General features: G+C 40.0%; 1 protein-coding gene across 1 annotated transcript in view; it reads left to right on the top strand.

Moving 5' to 3' along the window:
• The first annotated feature begins 3,744 nt into the window (after positions 1-3,744).
• Positions 3,745-10,817, top strand: part of RALYL (RALY RNA binding protein like) — a 484,769-nt gene continuing 477,696 nt past the window's right edge. Inside the window, exon 1 of the mRNA XM_068158540.1 lies at positions 3,745-3,799. The gene's annotated coding sequence lies outside the window, so the exon portion shown is untranslated. The remainder of the gene's footprint in view (positions 3,800-10,817) is intronic.

Here is a 10,817-nt window from a genome sequence, read left to right as displayed (position 1 = left end):
TCCAGACAGTTGCTCTCCATTAACCTATCTCCCTTCCCAAAGGAGAAGGGAAAGGAATAAGCAAGAGAAACTTACAGATTGGAAAAGAAAACTATAACAGCTTTAATGAAAATTGTAGCTATGAAATGAAATATATACAGATTATACAAAACCAATATAAAATCCAGACTCCCTGATGACAATTACATCATCATAACCACTGGTGCTGTGGGGAGGCACTGGGGAAGTCCCAAACTTGACTAAAGAGCAGATGAGAATTTTATTCTGGAACTAGATTCAGGAACACAGATCTGGATTGAAGGCAGAATGGACACAGTTCTTCTCACATGCTGGACATTGAAGGAAAGGATTCAAATGTTATCATCCTTCAGCTTTATTCTGAATATGGCATATATGGAATGGAATACCCCATTGACCAGTTTCAGGTCCTTGTCCTGTCCATTCCTCCCCACAGGTATGACCTCTTACTTACTGCACTCCAAATGTAGTATATAAATTTAGCAGTGACCTTGGTCTCCTTAGGGGCAAATATGAGCAGAAGCTTTTCTGCATGCTAATCATTGGTGGGAACTACAAGCTCTGAACATTATCACTTTTAGAAGCAGTGTCTGCAAAAATATGCCATTAACTTCAGAAAGTGTTGTCACTTAAATGAGTGTGAGCTAAAAAATTAAACTCAGTGAACAGAATTAGCTCTGTTCTAACTCAAACCAGGCCAATCAACAATGCTTAATTGCCTTCAAAACACTAACCTCATGGAGAAGTACATCCTCTTGCATGCCATATGGGACTATAGAGTATAACTATGATGTATCTATATTTCTTATGTCTGAAGAAACAAATTAAATAGCCCAAGTAATCTTACATGCTAATATAGTGTCTCTATAATACATATTGCCATACTTAAGTCTGTGTACACCAGATTTTATGTAAATTAACATAACCATTAATTGCAAGTACTTGTTTTATTTTCATTTTGGTAACATTCTATTTCTAGTCCCTCCAATTAGAAATATCTGTGATGTAGCTGAGATACTTCCACAACTAGGATGATTCATACAGGCCAGTCTTAAGCCAGATAGCTTGAATATTGTCACTAGGAAAAGATGTCAGACCCACATAGACCCAAGCATTGAAGTTGTTTGTTGATTTATTATCAGCATACTATTAATCAACAACCAGTGAACTATAAATTTAGCATCAATATCAGCAATGTAATAGATATAGCACAGACCTGAGTGTATCAAAACATTATACACAGAAAAATACTTACTGCCATGCTCCTCTGCTCCCTTGTGCTTCCCTGGAAGCCCCTGCTTCCCCATCATCCCCTGCTTCCCCATCATCCCCCCGCCCCCAGCATGGCAGGTGCTGGGGAGAGCAAAGCCCCCAGAGCTGTACAGAGAGAGATTCTGAATAGACACAAGAGGACAGTTTTTCATAATAAGAACAATGAGCCATTGGAATAATCTCCCCATTGAATGGTGGATTCCGCATCATTGAACACTTTTAGGATTCAGATGGACAAGGTGCTGGGCTATCTGTTCCAGACTATGATTTTGACAAGAAAAGTTGGACCACGTGATCCTTGAAGTCCCTTCCAACCTGGTGTTCTACAACTCTGTAATTTCTAAAACCCTTTGTATTACTGATCCCAAACATGTGATGCCCCTCAACCATAAGCACTGGGAGGGGATGCAGCGCCCCCCCTCCCCAAATTGTGTGGGCCTGTGGGACCCCCTGTCTGGATGTGGCCAAGCTGAGGCAGCAGGGCTGGGGATGCCTGTGGTGGGCTCTGCTGCTAGGCCAGGCAGAACCCACAGTTCTGTGGGGCCACATTTGGCAGGATCTGCCAGCTGTTCTGGGTTGGGTTAGTATTTGGGAGATTGCCTTTTTTTTATTATTTTTTTTATTAGGCTTTTTTTTTCCTTTCCCAAGAGGGTGGGCAGCTGAACCAGCCAGCGTGTGTTCGGTGCCACACTGATGTCCTGTCTGCTATATAAGGGCAGGGCTGGCCAGGGCAAGGGCAGGTGACTCTGACATGGCGGCGGCCAGGCAGTGAGTGCTGGCTTTTGTATCACTGCCTTTAGGTACCGGTCAGTAGTGTTAGTGTTCTCCCTGACTGTTGTTATCTCTTTGTGCTGTTCTGTTAAACTTTCCTCATCTCAGCCCAGGGGTTTTTGTCTTTTTCTCCCAATTCTCCTTCAGTTGTGTGAGCAGGTGGATGGGGCTTGGCCGCAGGCTGGGCCCGAACCACGCCATCAGCTTCCTTGCTTCCCTGCTCCTGTTTTCTCACAGTTGCTGCAGATCCTGGTGCTTTGCTGACTCCTCTGTTTCAAAAGTCTCTGTAGCTCCTTGAATAGTATTGAATGCAGTTTATGGTCTTCAGCTTTATCATTGTGTGGTGAAATGCCCTCTCAGGTAGCTGGTGACCCACCCACTTGCCCTGTCACACACACTGCTGTCCTGCTGGCTGTTTTCTCTCCGGCAGGCCATAGTATCATAGTATCATAGTATTTTAGTATCATAGTATCATAGCATCTAAGTATCATAGTATCATAGTATCATTCAGGGTTGGAAGGGACCACAAGGATCATCTAGTTCCAACCCCCCTGCCATGGGCAGGGACACCCCACACTAGATCAGGCTGGCCAGAGCCTCCTCCAGCCTGGGCTTAAACACCTCCAGGGATGGTGCCCCAACCACCTCCCTGGACAACCCATTCCAGGGCTTCAACACTCTCATGGTGAAGAACTTCCTCTTCACATCCAGCCTGCATCTCCCCACCTCCAGCTTCATTCCATTGCCCCTAGTCCTGAGATCCTGAGAAGTCCTTCCCCAGCCCTCCTGTAGGCCCCCTTCAGACACTGGGAGGACACAATTAGGTCACCTTGGAGCCTTCTCTTCTCCAGACTGAACAGCCCCAACTCCTTCAGTCTGTCCTCACAGGAGAGGTGCTCCAGCCCTCTGATCATCCTCATGGCCCTTCTCTGGACAGGTTCCAGCACCTCCATATCCCTCTTGCAATAGGGGCTCCAGAACTAGATGCAGTACTCTAGGTGGGGTCTCACCAGAGCTGAGTAGAGGGGGAGGATCACCTCCCTCACCAGTGCTGGTGAAACCACTCCAGCATGAAGCCTGCCCCAGTTTTAGACTGACCACCTTATATATATGAGAGACATCAGAAACATTCTCATATCAGAGATTTTAAACTCACATACCCTTGATTCAATTTACCTGAAATAATTTGGGTTGCAATTGCAGATGATCCTTTAGGCACTGGCGCAACACTAATGGCTAATATTCATGTGGAAGGAAATCTCATGCAGGGAATTTATTGTGGGTGTAACAAATAATGCATGTGCATGCAATGATTGAGGTCAGGTGAAGATTTGGGGAAAAAGAAATTTGGTTGGTTGTTACTCTGCATCTTTTATAGCTTAACTAGATACAGGCCTACAGTCCACTTCACCACCAGGCTTAGGTTACTTGCATATGCAAATGCTGCCATACATATTACTTGGTTAAAACTCACATGATAATCTTTATAAGTCTGACATACCTATGTATACTCCTAAAGAAAAGAAGAAAAAAAGGAAAAGAAAAAAGGAAAGTATTGAAGAAACATAGTAAAAATGAAGAAGAAAATATAAAATGTGGAGTATAAAAGCTAAGATGTACTCATTTGCATTCCCTTCAGTGCCAAGAAATGGATTGTGTAAGGACACCTATCGGAACCCAAGCCTAGCTGAACGTGTGGAAAGCAGAGAGCAGACTGTTCTGACATCTATTTAAAACTGTGAGTAGCAAGAAAATTGAATTGCTTTTCCATTCCTATTGAAAAGAAACACCACTTTTAAATATATCAACACAGTGAACTATTAAGGAGGTCTGGTATGCTCGGGTTACATGGTAACTTTTATCTCCCTCTCCATCCATAAACAGAAAGTAGGACAAATTCAGCCTTGGTAAAAGTCAGTGTGTCTTGAACTTTATTACAATAAAGTCTAATTTTGTACTCAGCCAGTATGCTATTGTTAGGCTGAGTATGCTGCCGTATGCTACCATAAGACTAGAAATGGCAGAAACATATCTGTATAAGTCAAAAATGTACTTTGGTGATCATTTACAAGTAGTAAAACACCCACTGTATGTAAAACAGAGTGTTCTTTTATTACCTACCATACAAGTACTCTGCAGCAGCAGGTAACAGTACCTGGAAGAAACATTTGGACAAAACCAACAGCCTCACACAGGTGAAAACTCTTCTATATGCCTACCTGCCATGTCGGTTCTGTTTATTGCCTGGAATTCACCTTTCTTCTGTGGTCCACTTTTAAAGTAGATGAAAGATATATTTTATTTATAGCTTATATTAAATGATGGTAAAGTACTACCCTTGGCTATTGTAAAGTCATTAGAATTGATGAGGTCACCTGATCATTAAATGTAGTTACAAAACCAGGCTGTGAGTAGCAAGTCTGTTGTAATGAATCTTAACTATTATCATATTTTCACACATAAGGGTGTTTTACAAGTGTAATTGCTGAGGTGTATGTCATAATAACTTATTTTCATGTAGAATGACAAGGATGTAGAGCTTCATCTGCACATTTAAGCAAGATAAAACAAAAAACACACTGCTCCATTCTGAAAATTTAAAAACTAGGTGTACATACAGAGTTTCCCTTTTCAAAAAGTCTTTTAATTTCCCTGTCACAGGGGAGATCATAGATATTCATAATATATATTCACAATTTTGACATAAATATAAAATCACATTTTAGTTCAGGCTGTTCAGCCCACAGAAAAGAAGGCTCTGGGGAAACCTTCTGGTGGCCTTCCAGTACCTCAAGGGGGCCTACAAGAAAGATGGGAAGGGACTTTTTACAGGGCTTGTAGTAGAATGAGGGTCAATGGCTTTAAGCTTGAGTTTACCATGTGGTAAATAAACTACATGAGAAACATTTTTTTTCTCTGGTGGAAGACCATCTATGAAGTAAAACTAAGATATCTAAAACTGAGTAAAAATTTGTGTGGAAATTCTTGTCACTTCTTTCATTCTCAAAACTGTTTCAGCCTTCCAAACATGAAGACAGAATTGAACAGATATTTCTGTCTTCTTTTAGTTTCCATTGTATGTTTCTGTGCTCTTCAGTCACAATAAGCTTTACAGGTCCAGCTACTGATTCAACCACTGCATTTATTGAATGAGACTTTTTCTGACTTGTAGGAAGTGTGGTGACAAGATATTATCAAAAGAGGTTTAAAACATTACTTGGGAACAATTATTTCTCTCAACTGAAACTCATTTAACGGTCTAAGATGCTTCCCTTGGCCTCATCCCAAATTCAGTTCTGTAATACTTCCCCCAGCACTAACAAAATCCCTAGAAAGGGATTCAAAATTTAAAAATATAAGATAAGTCGAAGAGAATGATCCAGTTACAGTTGTTCATAGACAGGAAGTAACCAGAACCAAGTCTTATTGGTCTATAACTAGAGCAGATCTCCATCTTATCAGAATAAGCTGCAAATGTCTTGATGACTTCAGAATGTTCGTGGTACGGATAGACTGGTCAATTCAGTGTTGATCCACCAAACTGTGGAGCCAGATTTCACAGTTCCTGAGGAATGAGTAATGAAACATTCATCCTATGGCTATTTGTTGTTTTTTTTCTAAGCTGTGTTACTCTGTGGAGATGTTATGCATCATTACATAAGCACCATACTTTATCAGGCAGTATTTCAGGTTTTGCATTAATCAGTTATTATGATATAGCTTGTATGCATAATATTGTTTTTAACCTCAATACACTTCTTTCTTTGGTATCTCAATAGACATTTTCACTGCAATAGGTTTGCAATAAGCAAATAGGTAATAGAGAAACAGCATTTATTGTTACACAGACCTGCTGTAGCGTATGAATGGCATGTGAATGTATGAAGGTTCATCCCCCATGCCCAGGTTACTACTGTTTCAAAACACTACCAACTCTAGACTGCTGACATTGTCCCTCAATAGCAGGGGTTGGTAGGGAGACGAACAAATATGAGCTTGTTGCAGAGAAGACATTTCATCTGTGGTAGAATTTCCTAAGAAGACAAATGCATAATCAGGAAGACTGGAATGCAAGTGAAAAGTTTCCACTGTATGCCAATGTATATGAATATGGCATGTATCAATATCTCAGGGAACATTCAATTGGCAGTGATGCCCAAGAAGGATAAGCTGCATTTAGATGGAAGAAGGTATTTTAAAACCAAAGCTGTCTGCTGTTGATTTGCATTACCCATGTGACACTGGTAAAAAATGGGATTATGGTAGGATTACACAGCAGGCAAAGCAGAGGAACACTGGTGATTCTGTTTTCTCATAATTAATTGAAAAAGGCATTATGATCTTCTGGGCACAGGAGAAAGAGTATTTTTCTGGCAGGCTGCCCCTCTCCCTAACCCATGGCTGTCTGAGGTTTTGCTCATCTCCATTGTCTGCTGAAATGCTGTTGGTTCTCTCAGCTGACGCACAGAGTCCTAGCTGCCGGGTAGGGACAATCAGAGCATCAATCATAGACAGTTAACCTCTTCTGGACATTTCTGAGCTTGGAGACTATTTTAACAGGAGGCTTGTTTACTATCTTCAGGCTCTTCTAGTTCTGGGAAACAAGCTATGTGACATAGCCTCTAAAGATCACATTCATCTATTTATGAAATAAGAAAAGAGTGTCTAACTAAATGTTACAGAAAATTTGGGGTTCCACATTTGCTTGCAGATTTCATGATGGAAGATGAATCCTTTCTTTAATATATGCCACCCTATTCACCAATCAGTTAACCCTGCTGTTGCTGAACAATTGCTGCTGCATGATCAATGCAGCAATTTTGCATCTCACGTTTGACACTCGTCTTTCATGTAGATTCCTATCTCTTGTTCTGCCAAAACCTGCAGCAGAACATATCTTCCAAGAGGATCATGTTGTAAAACCTTGAGTCATAAAATCATCTTTTGAAGTTACCAGATGATGGGAAAAAACAAAGTGGCTGGGGAACAAGAAATATTGGATTGAAATATATTTTCAGGAAGCTTTAGGTTGCAATATTTTGCTTGATTAGGAGACTATCAATTTATGTTGGGGGCTTGTTTGTTTGTGAATAAATTTGTTGCCTTTCTCTGGGAAAAGGATATTTTTTCTCTGTGTGTATGTGTTAATTAAGAAATAGAAATCTATCTGTTTCAGAAGGAAAGCATCTTTTATTCAGTTGAATTTTGTATTAGATTTCCCACAACTGGCTCTGACAAAGTAGGCTCACCAGAGCACTATTAATTTCAGTTTGGCATTAGGGCTTTACTTCATCTTTGGCAGAGTCTGTCCAAGCATCCTTTTCCTTCTGACACCAGCTGCAATACTGTTAATTTAAAGGACCATAATCAAGGCAGGAGTATATATTGCAGCATATGCATGACCTGAATGAGGGAACAGAGTGCGTTGTGAGCAAGTTTGCTGAAGAAACAAAACAGAGGAGTGGCTGACACTCTATTCAATGAGACCTGGACAGGCTGGAGAGTTGGGTGGGGAGAAATTTAATGAAATACAAGAAGGACAAGTGTGGAGTCTTGCATGTAGGAAAGATCAACTCACTATAGATTGGGGATCTAATTTGGTGGAGAGCAGCTCTGGAGAAAAGGACCTGGGAGTTCTGGTGGACAAAAGGATGACTATGAGCCAAACGTGCCCTTGTGGCCAAGAAGGCCAATGGTGGTTTTTTTTCCCTATAAATTAAATCAACTCTATCTGAGGTTTTATAATAATTTACTTCATTACTGTAACCTCTGAAATATTTTGCATTGTCCCAAAACAAATGACACATGAAGATTTTCATTACATCATGGGCAGGGGTATTTTCAATAAATTGTAATTTATTGTCACTTACAACTCTCAAATTATTATCAAAGAAAAGATTGATTGGAACTCATCATAAACAAATGCATGTTTTATCACCTTGTGTCCTGAGTGTGATTAACCTGGAAGGGAAATAGAATTCTTTATTGTTTAGATAACAATTCACTCAATCATCACAACAAAATTAGTATATGAGTTTAATGTACCAAACTGGGGGGGAAATTTCCACCTTCTTACATAGCACAGCTGCTTTAATACACTTGAAAAAAGAAATCTCTTATTTTTATGATGGAATATTGATATTTTCTTTCATAAACACTGCGTTCTAGTACAGATTATACTGCTATATGAGGACAGAGATATGTTTATCCTCCCTCTCTCTTGCCCTCATATGCTTGCATCCATAAGCAGAGAATTGCACTAGTAGAAAATTAAAGATTCTCTAAATGAGTTCAAGGCATGAAGGACACTTTGCAGGAAAATTACATACTTAGAATTTTTATTTCTAATGCTACCTTAAGGGAGGTTGTAGACAGGCAGAGGTCGGTCTCTTCTCCTAGACAACCAGCACCAGAACAAGAGGACACAGTTTCAGGCTGCACCAGGGGAGGTTTAGGCTGGAGGTTAGGAGGAAGTTCTACACAGAGAGAGTGATTTCCCTTTGGAATGGGCTGCCCGAGGAGGTGGTGGAGTCGCCATCACTGGAGGTGTTCAGGAGGAGACTTGACAGGATGCTTGATTGTATGATTTAGTTGATTAGGTGGTGTTGGATGATAGGTTGTACAGGATGATCTTGAAGGTCTCTTCCAACCTGGTCTGGTCTATTCTATTCTATTCTATTCTATTCTATTCTATTCTATTCTATTCTATTCTATTCTATTCTATTCTATTCTAAAGATCTAACTCCAGCAAATCCTTTACCAATTTCTATATCTGTTTCAATATATTTATTTCAAGAACAGAAAATGAACCTCTTTGCTAGGTAAATTCTTCCATCAATTTATTTTTGCTATCCTGGTTTACTAGCTTCCACTTTAAACACAATATTCTTGTACTTTTTCTTTATGGATTGTCAGAAATAAACATTACTATGAAGAAATTAAGTTGTTTTTTTTTTTTTTTTACTCTTTAACAACTAAACTGCCAGGGCTGTGCCCAGTGCCTTTCAGATTAAACTGCTGGTGTTGTTAATAACTGAGGGAAAGAAGCATTGGTTTGCTGTCATGTTTGTGTCTGATGTGGGACTTTTGCTGCAGCAAGTCAAGCTCTGCCAGCTAACAGACCTATAAAATCTCTCTTCTTTCCATACCCTGCTGAGCACAAATGGAGCAGTACACAATAATAATATCAGTTCCATACTTCAGCTGATATCTGTGGATGACTATGGACAGTTTAAACCCCTGGTCTTTTGGAGAAGTGGAGGAAACTGTTATCTCTTCGTTTTGTAGGGATTCTGATTAAAGTGGTGCAAACTGATCCATCCCTTTTCCTCTTGATCTGTTCTGGTATATATGTCAGCATGATGAGCATGTCAACATAACTTTTCCTATTGTCATGTGCTGAATCACAAGTCTATCTAAAAGACATCCTCCTAGACACCCAGTATTTTGCCATGGGTCCTGCAAAAGTTATAGAAAGCTTCAGAAATGTGCATTACAATGTTGATCATAAAGCCTCTTTGGTGTTCTTACTACTGGTTTACAACCAGAAAGGCTTCACTTCTTCAGTGCCTCACTGCAGTGTCACCTCATATAAACATTTCCACTCTGTTGATGTTGGCTAGCTTTAGGGAATGGTAGAAAGCCCTCCATTTGAATAAGAGGAGCTGTTGTGGTCTTTGGAGTATGCATGGCATTAGCTGTGTTTCTTGCTCTAGAGTGTCTAGAGGATGCCGTCAGTAGCCACAGTGGTAGTTGGATTTCCCATGTGGCTTGGCTTAACATGGCTGGCTGATCCACTACAGGCTATCAGCACTTTAACAGCATGCCTAATGAAGGGGCCTGCAATGATGTGGAAGATAAGCTATTCCATTCCCATCAATTGATCCTTACATTCTAGGTGATTTGTCTTTGATGCTTCTTGCAGCATCTTATGAAGCTGCAGGGTAAAAGGTGAAAAAGTTTTTCTTCCTTTACTTAAGGGATGCCTTGAGCCAAATACAAAGACAACAGCAACAGGTGATATGTACTCAAAATCATACACTGGACACTAAGCAAAGGAACCAATGCTAAATATTTTTCTCCTGGGATTTCCCTTTTCTTTATTTTCCATTAATAAAGGATTTTAGGAGAAATAGTTATGGAATGCAAGGAAAATAATTATTTTGCAGGCCTCAAAATCACGAGCAAAAGAAATGTCAGTGTTTGAAAGAGATTCATCAGAAAGTTGAAAACCAGGACAGAAGATGTACACTGGCTTTCTGTTAGATTTGTGAATTTTACTCTTTACATACTTGTGCTTGCAAGTGAAAAATAGTTTGACTTCCTGTTGCTTCTCAAATCTCATTCATTCCCAGGCATTAGCAACCTTCAACGTAACTGCAACGTAATCATTTATGTAATAGTTTCCTTCTTTCTTTAAAGTTTACAGCTGTGAGAATACAATTTTTTTTGATAGAAAGAACATTGGCTTGAATAATAAACTGATCTAGAAACACCTAAAGCAAGGGGAGTGGGAAATACAAGTAATTTGACATAGTTACCTGTTATGTTTAGATTTTATTAACTCACTCCATCTATAAACTGTTCTCTATCACCCTCAAACAGTTTTTCCTCCTGTTCAGATGAGGAAAAACTCCTCCTGTGTTCCAGTTTGTTCCCATTGCTTCTTGTCCTGTCACTGGGCACCACTGCAGAGTCTGGCCCCATCCTTTTAACATCCACCCTTTATATATTTATAAGCATGGATAAGATCTCCA

The sequence above is a fragment of the Melanerpes formicivorus genome, unplaced genomic scaffold (assembly GCF_026170545.1).
Source record: "Melanerpes formicivorus ecotype bairdi unplaced genomic scaffold, bMelFor1.0.p_v2 SCAF_40, whole genome shotgun sequence".
In the NCBI taxonomy this organism is placed as follows: Eukaryota; Metazoa; Chordata; class Aves; order Piciformes; family Picidae; genus Melanerpes; species Melanerpes formicivorus.
This window is presented reverse-complemented; position numbering and strand designations above follow the sequence as displayed.